The sequence below is a fragment of the Humulus lupulus genome, chromosome 1 (genome assembly GCF_963169125.1).
Source record: "Humulus lupulus chromosome 1, drHumLupu1.1, whole genome shotgun sequence".
In the NCBI taxonomy this organism is placed as follows: domain Eukaryota; kingdom Viridiplantae; phylum Streptophyta; class Magnoliopsida; order Rosales; family Cannabaceae; genus Humulus; species Humulus lupulus.
In genome coordinates this window covers 94,112,858-94,128,103 of record NC_084793.1, presented here as the reverse complement: position 1 = coordinate 94,128,103, position 15,246 = coordinate 94,112,858, and the positions used below count along the sequence as shown (strand labels likewise).

Here is a 15,246-nt window from a genome sequence, read left to right as displayed (position 1 = left end):
GCTGACGACACTCTTTAGTCATGTGGCCCACCTCCTTATGGTATGCACACCTCTTGCTGGTGTCCCTCGAGTTCTTTCCCCCTTTGAACATGGGGGCGGGTTTTCGGTAGTGATCCGTCCTCTCCGTGGCCAGGTATATGTTTTCCATGGTATCCACTAAATTGGTGTACTCTGAATACTGGGGCTCGTAACCCCTCTTTCCCTTCTTAGAGGGCTCGAACTGGTTTTTTCCTTTCCCCGATCTCTTTCCTCGAGAGGGGTTTACGCTTGCCTCAGTCCCCCCCCCCCCCCCGTTTGGGACGGCTGGGCCTCTCCGGGAGCAGCGTTGTGTCCGACTGGTGCCATCCTGTACCCCGACAATGGGGTGGACAGGGTCGGGACATACCTGGAGGACATAGGGCCGTTGACTATTGGGGTTGCAAAAGTCATTCTGGGAGCACTCGTCGATCCTGGCACTATCGAGGGTGTTAGATACTGAGGGGCCAAATATTGCATTCCGTACCCCGGAAAGGTCTGGGCACTTGGCTGGGGAGCTGTTTGCCATCTGAATGCCTGGATTCGGGCTTCCTCCCAGTTGATAAAGCCTTGTGCCCTCCTTATGAATTCTTCAAGGGTGGCTTAGTGCGCTGCATGTCATCTCAGAGGGGGGACCCAGCGTGGATCCCGGACTGCTGGGCCACCAAGCACTGCCCATCGTCCACCTTTGTTTTGGAGGCTTCCTCCGTGAAGCACTGGATATAGGCCCTCAGAGTCTCCGTGGGGAGCTGTTTGATGTTTGCGGGGGTGCTAATTTGCATATCCAGCCTCATGGAGGCCACAAACTATTTGCGGAATGCCTACTGTAGTTCGGACTAGGACTGGATGGATCCCGACTTAAACCTCTTCCACCATTCCTCCGCAGGTCCATCTAAAGTAATTGAAAAGCAGAGGCACTTACCACTGTCGCAGACGTGGGCTACGATCATTAACCAATTGTAGCGCGATAGGTGATCTCTGGGATCTCTGTTCCCATTATAGGCGGACAGGTTCGGCATCTTGAAACCCTTGGGGAGCACTACATCTGGGATGTGTTTGGCGCAAGGTTCCTTTTCCTTTTCTTTGGAATTGGAACCTCCTCCCTCCTGTTTACGGACCAGGCGATCCGTGACCTTTTTTAAGGCGGCCAGTTGTTCCATGAACTGTCTGGTCGTACCATCATCTAGGGGAACCCTCTCGTTCCTCCTACTGTTGAGATTGTTTCTCAGATCACCCCCTTGGGGGAAGATTTTTTCCTTGAGGGCCTGCTCCTTTCGAGCATTCAGCCCGTTGCGTAGGTCTACCCGGGACGTGTCGTCCCCTGAGCTAAGGGTGTCTGGCTCGTCAGCATGCTGGCGTCCTCAGTGATTTTATTTCACAGAGGCACTGGGGTGGAAAAGCTGTTCCCGTCCAGTCTTTCTAGGGACAGCCCAGGGCCTAGTACCCTGCAAGTGCATCCTTTGTGGATTGATCAGGTGATCCTGTCCTGGGACGGGACACACCTTCTCTCTCCTATCGAGCGGCCCTGGGTTGGCACCTGTTTTCTGGACGGGAGAAGTTTTCCTCTGAGGGTTTGCTTTTCCCTCGGGGTCGGTCACCTTGACCTTCCCTTTTTCTTGAGCCGGGTTAGGTGGGCTGTGTTCAGGATCTTGTCCTGGAGGCGGGATCGGCCTTGCATTTTCGGGCATGATGGCCCTAACATGCGAGGCAGATGGTCGTGTTCCTGGAGGTGGAACAACTGGAGGGTTGGCCGCCAACCCTTGGGTGGCAATGAAAGCTTGCAAGGCCAGGAAGGATTCTTGGGTCTGGCGAGTGGCTTCTTTCTGTTAAGCTATCCTGGCCTCTTGGTCCTGGACTTGTTTCCTTAGTTTTGTCACCTTCGGGTCCTCCTGGGGTGGGTCTACTTCTTCAGGGATCGCCGGATCCGCAGCTTCATGATCATGGTATTCCCCCTAATTTCCCTCTTCCTCGTAGAAATCTTCCTCATAATCCGCCCCATCCTCATAGTTCTGTGATTCGTCAGGCTAGGGCATTTGATTAGGTGTATCCTCAGGTCGATTATGAGGAAGAGGTTGACTGGGCAGTGGCTCTCCATTGCCTTGTTCTTGGTGAGCAGGGTCAAAAGTGGTGTGCCTTGTGTTCACCATTGTTATAGATATCCAATATATTTTTTTTTTCAAAAAGCTTTCCTCGGCTCTCAATGAAAGCACCAAAATGTTTACCGAGTTTTTCGGAAACTAGAATTATGAAAGATAAGTGAGCTTATGAAGAAAGGATTTAGGATTTGCAAACAAGGTTTTTATTTGGTTGGGGCGTTAATGAGCCTTAGTCCACGAGTCAGTCTTATTAGAGCTTAGAGAGATTTTGACAATGGTCTTCTCTACAAATTTGAGCAGAGTAATTGCTTACCCGAGAAGAAATTAGATCCCTTTCCCAGTGCACAACTGTTCATATTTATAGGCAGTTGAGTGCACTGGGTTTGGGCCAAACTAATCTGGGCCCAATAAGGGTATAAGCACTATTTTCTCTCTGATTGAGGCTTAATACAAAGGATTTTAATATATAAAATGCATTAAGCAGGGCCCATTGGGCCAGCCTAAGCGTAACCACACTACAAGACTAATGACAGCATGCTGCTTCAGTTTGGGTCGCATGGGCTTCGAGGGAGATCCGGGGGATAGGATCTGTCAGAGTAGTGGCAGTATAGTTCTGAACCGATGATGTACATTTTGTATGTAACCTCTTCTGCAGGTTAGTTATGGGGACACAACTCCACATTTCTCGAGGTGATGTAAGTATCGGGGACAACTTATCACGCTCAACCTGGTCACCTGGTCTGGGTCCGTTTACTAACATCGTTCTTCATTTACCAGGGTCCTGGTTCGTTTACTAGGACCCAAGTTCATCCATCGGCATCCCGGTCTAATTTTGGACTTGGGGGAGATGATATCTTCATTACATGCCGACGTCATGGTCCTGGCTTCTATTCCGGGACACCATTTGGGCTTTACCGATACTTGGTTTGCCAAAGTTCAGTCCGTCCTTGTCTATTGGGCCTGATCTGGGCCTCAGATCCCTTCAGGGTGGCCCATGGACTCAAAATGCGGATCCGTGAATGTTGGGGAGAAACATGGATAACAACAAAGTACCGTCACTAAGATGTCCTACTATATCAGTAGTCCAGATCTAGATTACATGTATTCATAGTACAGGTGAACCATACTTACAATATTTAATCCAAAGACTCCATATAACTTTGTTTTACTACAAACTGTTTAAATTCATTCCCTACAATCTTGATCCTCTCGTACCAATACAAGATTGTAGTCACAATAACGAATTTGAGAATTTTTTGATATTCATATAATATTATTCTAATAATAATAATAAACAAACAATATATGCAACAATTTATTTCAATTATTTATTTATAAAACATTGTTCAAAACATACACTTTAAAAGACATTAATCCCAACATCCCAACATCTCATAAAGTTTGGAGTAATTTTGAGGTGTTTAAGGGTGATTTTGGGCACCCTAGGTAGTGGAGAGACGACATGTCACAACTTATGTGGTGACATGTCTTGTAATGCCCTAGTTACTCCTAGACTGTTACTGTGAACTTTAAACAGTACTTAACTCGCTAAACGAGTCATTTGGTTATGAACATGCACCTAGGTGTTATTAATAGGATAAGGTGAAAAATCTCGATTCAAAAGGGATGGATATATTTTATTTAAAACATAAAACTACACATGGGCCCATAAAAACGTTTCCAAGTTATTTACAATCCAAAATGGTTATTACAGTGTAAAAATTACAACCTGCTGACCTAAGCGGCAAAAATAGGGTTAACGCCTAGTTCCTCTGTGAAACACCTTGGTTGTGGTGGTCAAGCAGCCACATATGTACACATCACCACCTAAGCTCTCCACTCAAGGCTGGGTGAGATTTTCTTTCCCTTGACCTGCACCACATAGCACTCGTGAGCCAAGGCTCAACAAGAAAACTCATTACTGCATGTATTCAATATCAATAGATGATTATGACAATCATACCGGGGCTTGTAGCCCAATCAAATACGTAGCCATTAAGTCACGAACTTGAACCAGATAAGTAACTAATAAGTTACAAACTTGGGCTCCGCACCCTAGGCCATGCGATATTACATTCACCTGAGCCTTTTGGCTCTGGCTCTAAGTAACTAGCCTTTAGACTAGACAAGTGCTTTTGTTTTCATCAAACTTAAGGTCAGTCAAGCATTTCGTGCTTATGATGATAATGCTTATGTCAATTAGATCTAATCTTTTCACCTTGCGTTAGACACGCTAAAACCTTCTTGACTCATAGGTCAATTCCATACGACCAGTGCTCAGTACCACTGTCGATCTTGACTAATAAGTCACAGCTTCATAGTCAATATTGATATCATTGCCAATTCTGACTATTAAGTCAGTATCGCTCACAAGTAAGCAAGACTGCTAAGCATTTAATATGCAATCAATGTCCACATATAGAGCACTCAACATGCCTCATCAATAACCATGCATGTCACATATTGGGTGCAGTTCTCTAACCTCAAACTTGAGCGTAAAATAGGTTAAGAACGACCCTTGAGAACAATCCCATCCTTAGGTGCTTAGTGGTTACCTAGTCACAAACATAAACGGTGTCTCAATAAGTTTGAATTCCAAAACCTAATCCCAGAACCAATCTCGCGCTCTCGGGACCTCCAATTCCACCAAACAGGGTGGTGGAATCATCCCCCGAGCCCTCGGGCCAAAACCCTAAAAAGTACCCAAAAGCATGCCCTAGAAAAAATAGGGCAACACTTCAGCACTGCCTTCTAGGCACTATGGCGCTACAGACCGAGCTGCCATCCCCTAACCAGCGCTGTAGTGCCCTAAATTGGGCGCTGTAGCGCCAGAACCAGAGTTCCCAAACTTTGAGTTTTTGTCTTCGTGTTCTCCAAGATTCAAACCTCAAAAACTGACCCAAAATCTCAACAAACCCACAAATGAACTCAAAAACTAGTTCTACATGTCTTAGACATCAAAACCCAATCAAACTTCCCCAAGAACTCATTGATTCACAAAACTAGCATCAAACTATAAACTCGGTAAAAACTACAAAAACAGAGGAAAAACTTAAGATCAAAGCTTAGAGAATCATTACCTCAAGAGCTCAAGAGCTTCCTAGCAATCTTCCAAGAAATTTTCTAGCTTAAACTTTTCAAATCCAAGCTTTTCCCACCAAAGAAATCCTAAGAAAGAGAGAGAGAGAGAGAGAGAGAGAGAGAGAGATGATTGAGTGAGTGAGAAGAAAAGAGTCTCTGCTTTCAGCCTACTTTCTTCTACAACCATCCAATTTCATATATATCCCTTTGTCAAAAGACCAAAATGCCCCCAAGCCTAATTTATTTCCTTAACAGCCCCCAAGGGAAAAATCATCCATTCCCGTCTATCCCGTTATTTATAATTAACGTCCTTCAATTCCCGTTATTTCCAATATTCTCAAATAATAATTAAATCATATCCAATTATGCTTTAATTCATGTTAATGTACTAATCATCAAATTACCCTGAGACTCACCCCGAGCCCGGTAAATAATCCCGTTATGACTAATCCGCTAACTTATATTCTAAGATCGTCTCATGTCGAATAGTTCGAACATATCCACATAATAATGTGGCCTCATCCATAATTCACCAACATGCATGAAAATATACAAATATGCCCTCAACGGGCCAAATTACCAAAATACCCTTATAATGAAAAGTGGACCCACACGCATGCATTTATCATCATATAATAATATAACTCACATAATCATGCATATAATCATTTAATTGCATAATAAATCAATTATGGCCCTCCCGACCCCCTAATCCAGACATTAAACCTCATTAGGGATTTTGGGGCTTTAAATGTCTCTTGTGAGATTTCAATACACAAGTGCACACAATTGAACAAGTATATTTAAGTAAAGTGGCGAACCCACAAGGACTGTTTACTAATTACCAAGAATCAATCTTTATTTCTAATTGATTTAACAAAGATTAAATTGCATAAAACATGAAATAAGTATCAAGAATAGAAAAGAACTCAACAATAAAATTCTAATTGAATGGATTAAATATAGGGTTATCAATTTCATCAACTATCCACCTATGCTTCTCTAACACAAATTCTAGAATTTCTGTCTCTATTGTGATATTGGATTAAAATCACAAATTATATTCTTATTAGGACACATAACTCTCTACAATAAGCAAACTTCCTACATCTCTGTGGTAAATTAAACAAATTGCAAGCACTAAACACGTAATCCCTAAGCTATACAAATCATACGGTTACTCTCTTCCAATACAAATCTATGATTATTTGACTAAAGCATATTTAACCTTAACTTTTCAGATTTTAGATTAAGACCATATAGATCATACAATTGGAGGCCAATTAATCACAAACATTAAATACAAATGAAATAATTTACAATATTGACAGAAATTCACAAAAATTACATTAGATAATCATAAGGTTTCAAGAAGAATCCATCAACACACTAACAAGAAAATTAGTTCATGCTGAACACAATAGAATCCATAAAACTTGATCTAAATATCACTATCGCCGAAAGTAAGATAAGAAGAGAAGAAAAACAATGCTAAAATATTGAATCTTCAATCCTTAGCCCCCCGCGAGCGTTTTCTTGAGTCTCAAGGGTTCCAGCCTTCAAAACTCGGCATAATGATGCTTGCATAGTTGTCGTGTGTGTTATATGTGAAATACCACTTTTGCCCTTGCTAAAACTGCCTTTTTTTTGCACTCACAGAATTGTGCGTCGCAGCTCAAAATGGTCAAACAATAGTGTCACGGCTCAAAAGTCGTGGCCCTCGTTAAACCCAAAATTTTGCCTTCTCTGCCTTCCATAGAGCCGCGACCCTTAAGACACAGCATCGCGACTCAATCAATTTTTTTCAAAATTTTCCTTTTCAATCCTGAGGACCTCGTCAAAGGCTAAAAGAAATCTAGCAGAGATCTCTTAACTTCACTTTCTCTAATTTATGCATTTCATGCTCGAAATCCCAAGATATCTTCATAATTTAGTCCATTTCTTTATTCTAAATAGGATCGTGAAAACACTAGCAAACACAAGCGTCAGACTGCACAAACACAACCAAAAAAGGCATATAGATTCCTTAAAATTACTCTCCAAAACACTGTAAAAACTATCATAACAAACTCCCCCAAACTTAAATTTTAGTCAACTTCAAGTAAAAACCAATTAACACTCCCTAAAATAAACTAATAACATGACTAAATCAAGTTATCACTTGACAAGCCTCAACAAAAAAAAAAACTGTTGGGATTTTATGCCCTAATTAAAACCAAAATTCTTTGTAATCTCATTTATTATCAATAAAATAATAGAAATCATTTTTTGACTTGGTCAATCACTTTTCTCACATGTTTTATTTTCATGATTATTTGTTTAATATAAACTTCTATTAAATCCTGAGCATATAACTAATCTTATTTATAGTGACGTAATCACATTGGAATATAAATATGATTATATGTTCAAAATAAGTTAGTCCTAAGATTAGTCAGTGCAAAAAATTTACACTGACTTGCCAATCTACGATATGATCTACTTACACATTACAGTGTTATGTTCTTTCCAGAACATTAGCAAAGTAGATAAGATTGGATGTATTGTTACATCGGACAGGACCGATATTGATAGTTGATAAGATAAGTAAACATACCGTTATTTTCTATTCTAGTCATATCATATAGTTGACCATAAGTCAATTCAATCTTAATTCTGAATGGTTAGAATTCTAACTGATTTTATTATTTGAGTTCTTTGACTTGTTCGTTACCAGCTTACCCTACGGACTAGCCCATACTTACATCTTGGGAACTCGGTAGTATAATTGAGTGGGAGTGTTAATCATATACATGAACATCTATTGCTTTTGATGAAGAAGTAAAATGATGGTTTCCTTTTAGTTTGGTTCAAGGTGTTAAATGATAGAGATCTCATTTCAGTAATTAAATTAGTTTACTGAAATATCATTTACAAGGAACTAAGTGTTTTAAGGATAAAATACAATGATGGGTAAAATAGTATTTAGTCCTATCTCATTGTAGACCGTCTATAGAGGATTGAGTGACAATTATTGTTGTAACAATGGATAATTAATAGCGTATCTATATTTGTTATAGAGCATTCTATGAATTCAAGAGTGCAATTCCGAGTCTATAGTGGAGTCACGAGGAATTAATAAGTTAGCAAATTTATTTGTTAGATTTGTGATAACTTATTGGAGCTTAATTTCATAGGCCCATGGTCCCCACTGTACCTTGGATAAAATCATCTAGATAGTCTCAATTAATTGATTTAATTATCAATTAGAATTATCAAAGTTGATTAGGTCAATTTTGGATAGTTTCACAGAGTTATGTATTTTTGAGTAGAAAAGAGAGATTATGGCAAATTTATTAATTAAGATAAATTGGCATCTAAATTAATAAATAAGTTTAAATCAAGGTTAAAATTATAAATAATTAATTTGATAAATGATTTAAATAATTATTTAATTAATTAAATCAATAGAAAATAATGCAAGCCTTGATTTTAAGTGCAATGGGCTTATAATCAAATAGGAAATTTCATGGGCCTAAAGCCCATGATAATTTCGACCTAGGGCTTCAAATTGGCTATTATTTATTGATTTTTTAATTAAATTAAATGGCCTAATTGAGTCTATAAAAAGAGTGCTTAGAGAGAAGTCATCAGTTCAGATTTCTGAGACGACAAATAAGTTTAATCACTGGTTTTATGATAGTTTTGGATTCTCTCTAAACACAAGTCCTTTTCTAAGCCTCTTTGTTATTTTCTCTTCTTCTCTCTGTATCTATCTCATGTGTTGAGAATTGACCACACTAGTCTAGGTGATTCTAAGGATACATTGGAAGACTGTGAAGAAATTAGAAGAGCGGTTCAGTTTCTTGATAATACTCTACAACAGAAAGGATACAAGAGTTAGAGAAACTGAAGGAATGACTCTTTCATTCCGCTGCGTATACTACAAGTATTTTTGTCTTTTTTCTCTTTGAATTTAATTTTAGAAATATGTTATAGGTTATCTCATATTAATTTATTTAATATTAGATCTACATGAAAATAAATAAAGATCCTGTATAAAGTTTCCTAACAAAAACACCATGCAATACAAGTTTCAGAATTTTTTTTAACTGAAGGTACATCCAGAATTTTAGTCAAATCAATTCAACAATCAACTTCAATCTTTACTATGCTAAATTAGCCACAATCAATAAATAACACACAATCAAAATAGCATATACATGTTAAATCTTACCAATTCATTCAATCAAAACAACATATTTCACATACATGCATAATTCACCGATATCCACTAATATAAACAACACATACTCAAGAATAAAAATGACTTTACGACATATAATGAAAAGCCTAGGCTTAGGTGGATGAAATAGTAATTTATGCTTAATTATACCATAAGCACATAACCAAACCATCCACTCTTACAAACCCCAAAAGACAATCCCAAAGTTCCCAATTTTTTCTTGTCTTGACAGAGAAAATTCAAAACATGATTCTTTTGTTAATTTTTTTTTATGATACTACACTCCCTTAAACATATTTTTTCGTACTTTTAATTGGAGTGTAGTTTATCTTTAGTAATTTCTTTTTCTCTCTCTCAATCTTGTTGCTATGCTATTATTGACAACCCTTTAAAAAAAATCCATGTACAAGAAAATCCCCCAATTGATTTCATATGCTTATGGTACAATCAAAGGGAATGAAAGTGTTAAAGGGTTCAACTAATCTTATCATTGGTGTCAAACAATAATAAAAATCATTTTTAGGCTCGAAATTGGTTAACTATGGATTAATTAATAAATGTTAGCTTGAAAGGCCCAACAGTTCCAACAAAATTGCCTAAAATTGTTCCTAAGCATGCATCATTCATAATTTCATCCCAACCAATAAACTATGCAAGTTCTAAAATATTCCTCATATATCATAACTCATAACCACTTTAACATGCATATTCTACTCAATTGTAAGAAATTTATCAATCATGGCTTAAATGACATTATGTGTTCAGATCAAAGCTAATCGAAAAATTAATCTAACTAAGCACAAAGATTCACAACAAGTTTCAAAAATCATCACTCATATAACATGGCAACAAGTATCATTGACTCAAATGTATAACTTGATTCACACAATATTCACACTACAACAACTAAAAATGAAAGAACTAAAAAAAACTACTACTTTTCCCCAAACTTAAATGACACATTGCCCCCAATGTGACATAAAAAAATATAAAAAAATGACTTACCAAAAACACGCACCACATTAGTATGGTGGAGGAGATGGTGGCCCGCTGCGACACAATTCTGGGGCATCGCGACCCTTGGGTTGTACCAAATTTTAGGGGGCTCTTTGACTTCACAAGGGCTGCATCCGAAATAGTGGGGTGCCGCGACTCAAAATCCCCCTTTTCTCTCTGTCTTGTCAGGGTTGCAACGCTAAGTTTGGGTGTCGTGGCTCTAAATTAGTACCTGTTTGTTTTTTTTGTTAATATTTACATGATTTTCACGGTTCAAAAATAAAAAAATAAAGTCCGAAATTCTAAAAATGTCAAAAACAACATAAAAGTTAAAACTAAAAACATAAAAATTGTCTAAACTTAAATGAAAATAACAAAATAATAAAAAGATTGTGACGCCTCCCAAGGGCGCTGTCGTTAACGTCATTAACCGGATGCTGAACTCCTCTTCAGATTCACTTAGATCAAGTCCACCCCTCATGTCCTTGAGATCCATAGTGTCATGTGTGGATGATTATTTCTTGATATTGCAAATTGGTGGAACTTTCCCCCACTCATGTAACAATCGAATATTCCCACTAAAGAACTTTTTCAAACGTTGACAAACTGTTCGAGTAGGAACTTGAGCAATGGTCTTTCTCTTGATAACTTCCACCATACTACCACCTCCTGTTATCACATACACTCTACAACAAGTTGAAATTTTAGTTGCAAAAAAACATTAAATGCTACCTCGTCTTGTTGCACGCGCACCTTCAACTCCCCTTTTTGTATATCAATTAACGCCCTTTTGGTAGCTAAAAATGGCCTCCCAAGAATAATGGGAATATTTTCATCTTCCTCCATATCAAGAATAATAAAGTCTGCAAGAAAGATGAATTTGTCCACTTTCACCAATACATCCTCAATCACTCCACAAGGATGTTTAACTGAACGATCTGCCATTTGTAGGGACATAGTAGTAGGGAGAGCTTCTCCTAATTTAATTTTGCGGAAGATGGATAGAGGCATTAGATTCACGCTAGCCCCTAAATCGCATAAAGCCTTTGTCATCACTAAGCCATCTATAGAGCATGGAATATTGAAACTACAGGGAACTTTAAGCTTTGGTGGTAATTTCTTTTGCAAAATTGCACTACATTTCTCAATAAGTGAAATTGTTTCGTATTCCTCTAACTTCCCTTTCTTTGATAAAATTTCCTTCAAGAATTTAACATAAGTTGACATATGCTCAATCCACTCAACAACTGGAATATTTATGTAAAGCTTCCGAAAGACTTCTAAAAATTTAGCAAACTGCTTGTCAAGATTGTTTTTGCGGAGCCTTTGAGGAGACATAATTTTTATATGGTGCACTTTAGGGGTGTTCATTGGTCGGTTTAGGCTGGTTGGGTGGATTTTTGGCAAACCCAAACTTATAATCTGGTTGGAACTTTTCAAGTCGCAGCCCACCCAATAAAAAAATTGAAGTTCAACGTGACCATCGGTTTGGGCGGGTTAAAATGAGCAAACCGCTGAAACTTTTTAATTTAAAAAAAAAAAATTTCTCTAATTTTTTTTATTATTTTATCTATTTTTAGTTTGTTTTTGTAACTAAAACAATTGTTACTTTAAAATATAGGTTTTTTTTTATAAAAAAAAATTAATTTGAAATTAGTTTTGTTGTTAGTGTTTTCACCAGATGACACATGTCATTCCTTAGAGGTGTAATTAAGCTCCTCGAGCACTAATGAGGTTTCATACTGTGTTCTAAGCATACATGGATCTCTCCAAGTGAGTTCACGCTCCAAGGTCTCTCCTTGAAGCGCGGATGTCTCAAGGCAAGGCCCCATCCAGTGACCCATCTCTAAGGTATGGATATCTCCAAGTGAGGCCACATCCCGAGGAAAATTTAAATGATCATTGCTCTCTTCATTCGCCAATCTCCAAGGTCTAGGATTCTTGTCCTCGAACCTAGAGTGCCTGCCAAGTGTCAGTCGCCGCAGCTATGGCCCACAAGATCATCTGAAAAATTTGGGTGAGTCTCAATTAGTGGTGTCGAGTCCGTATCCTTGAAAATTGGCATTACCCACAATGCCGCCTGACATGGGCGAACATGCGTCGTATCCTGACATGGTCAGATACCTGTTCCCTATGAAGTTGGTGGGCAACTTTCTGTGAATGGGCCCCGTGCTATCCGCCTGGGCCCATGGTCTTTGTCACTACATCCATATATAATTAATTAGCAGTTTTCAGATGAGCATTAATGAGCCAAGCCTCTATAAAAAGGGCCTGAGTATCTCCTTATAAAGGGTTCAAAACTTTGGTTAGTTAAGCATTGTAAACTCAGAGCAATATATACGTTGCCTGAGACTCCATCGAAGCTTGCTCAAACAAGCTTCAAACTCACTAATACAAAAGACTCGTGGACTAGGGCTCTTTTACAGACTGAACCACATAAAATCTCTGTGTTATTTTCTGTCAAGTTCTTAGATTAGGTTGATAGAGAAAAAGGAAGTCAACAAGTTTTCTATATGTTTATTTAATAATTAAATAAATATAAAATTAAAAATGTAGACAAATCCTTAATTGGGCAAGTTGGGTTACATTGGGAGGGTTGCCAAAAATTTGAACCCCGCCCAATATAATAATTGGGTGGTTTGAAATGAAGGTCAAGTTTTCGAGTTGCATTTTTTGTTAGTTTTTTCGGATTGGTTTGGGCGAGTTGCAATTTTTTTGCATAGCCCTAGTGCTCATAACTCATCAGTGGCTGCTTCTTCTCAAGGTTCTCAGTAACCTTTTTTCTACCTAACCCTTTTTCTCAGAATCCATTTTCGGTGGAAGACTAGACTTCTCAACTGGCTCTTCCAACTCCTTATCGCTCCTCAAGGAGATTTCATTGCACTATTCCTTAGGATTCACCTCAATAGCGCTAGGCAGATTTCCTTGAGCCCTGTTTTTCATTAAAGTTGCCAACTGACCAATCTGAGTCTCCAGATTTCTAATAGATGCCCTTGTTTTGGTCATAAATTGATTCATTCCTACAGGTTGTGCATCGGGTCCCTTCATCATAGGTTGTTGATGTGATGGTCTAGACTGTGGTTGATAGAACCGATGAGCGGGATGTTGGAAAGACTGGTGTGGCTGTGGGAAATATTACCCATTTTGTGGGAAAGGCTGCGGTGCAGCATGATTATTTTCCATGAGAAGTTAGGGTGGTTCCTCCACCCTTGGTTGTAGGTCATAGAAAATGGGTTATTGGCTGGCCTTTGGAAATTTCCTATGGTTTGAACTTGTTCCATAGGAATATTTTTCATATCCATGGCAAGACACTGATTTAGTGGATGGGCACTCCCACATGCCTCACATAAACTCTGTTGTTGCATGGTCTTGGCTGAGTGGTTGTTCTGCTGTAAATTTTTCATTAGGGCTGCCAGTTGAGCTGTTAGCATTAAGGTGGTGTCTAATTCGATCATAACCAGACACCTTATTTTTATTTTACCTCTCTATAGGCCACTGGTAGTTGTTCAAGGGAATGTCCTCCAGTACCTCATATGCTTCACTAGCATTTTTTCTCATGAAAGAAACCCTTGCTGCTGCATTTATAATGGTGTGGGTAGTACCTCCCAACCCATTGTAAAAGTTGTGAAACAACATCCAATTCTCAATTCCACGATGGGGACACTTCTTTAACAACTCCTTAAATCGATCCCATGCATTATATAAAGACTCCCAAGTCATTTTGGTGGAAATTATTTATTTCACCTCTCAATTTTACAGTTTTTGCCGGAGGGATAAACTTGGCAAGTAACTTTTGGGATACTTCCTCCCATATCAAGATTGAGTATGCATGTAGCGAGATCAACCAAATCTTCGTTTGATCCCTTATTGAGAATTAGAATAATCTCAGCCAGATTGCGTTGCCACTCACCCAATTCATCTTAAACATTGAACACGACTCTAAGAAATTGGCTAGACACAAGTTTGGGTCCTCAATAGGTAATCCACCAAATTGGACGGTGGACTGCACCATTTTGTAAAATTTCCGACTTGATTTCAAAGTTGTTAGCAGCAATGGTAGGGTGTCGGATGCAGGAATGCACTCCAGTAACAATGGGAAGTGTTGGTAATTGGTTTACCATGTGCGGAGTAGAAATCACGGGGTGTTAGGCCCAAAGATTTCATTTTTTTTATATAAAAAAAGTTAAAATAATCGAATCTATTAACATGCAATACATTAATCATAGAGAAATAAAAGATGAGGATTTACCAGTTGAAGAACTATCAAGAATCCTTGCTATCTTTTTGTATCTCCAATGAACATCCAATCCAAAACATTTCTTCAAATTACTTAGACCAAGATCTTCCAAGATGTATCTCTACACCTCAACACGTGTGTGGGGACATAGAGTAATGGTAGGGATTTTGTTCTTGTATTTACAAGATATTTTCAACACATGAGATCTTGGATTATTAGGTCTGAGACAATTTTTATGCATAGAGAAAATTAATACGATCTATTTTTTTTCTCTGTCGAAAGTCTTATCAAACTTGTTGTCTGTATTTTCGCCACTCGACACGTGGCAATTAGAAGTAATTAGCGCCAAGCCATGATGTTCAAGGTGGGCGAGCTCCTCCATGAAGTCCAGTCTAGCCAAGTTGTGGGAATCTCCAAGTGAGGCCATGCCCTGAAGTCTTCCCTTGTGGCGATGATGTCTCCAAGTGAGGCCATGCTCTGAAGTCTTCCCTTGAGGCATGGATGTCTCCATGTAAGGCCATGCCCCGAGGCCTATTCTCAGGGCGGGGATGTCTCCAGATGTGCTCACGTTCCGAGAGGCCATTTTCACTAGGCCA

General features: G+C 38.9%; 1 non-coding gene across 1 annotated transcript; it reads left to right on the top strand.

Annotated features, from left to right (window-relative positions):
• The first annotated feature begins 14,059 nt into the window (after nucleotides 1–14,059).
• Nucleotides 14,060–14,167, top strand: LOC133813076 (small nucleolar RNA R71). The gene has a single exon (XR_009884120.1). It is a non-coding gene; the product is annotated as a small nucleolar RNA R71 (small nucleolar RNA).
• The last annotated feature ends 1,079 nt before the right edge of the window (nucleotides 14,168–15,246 follow it).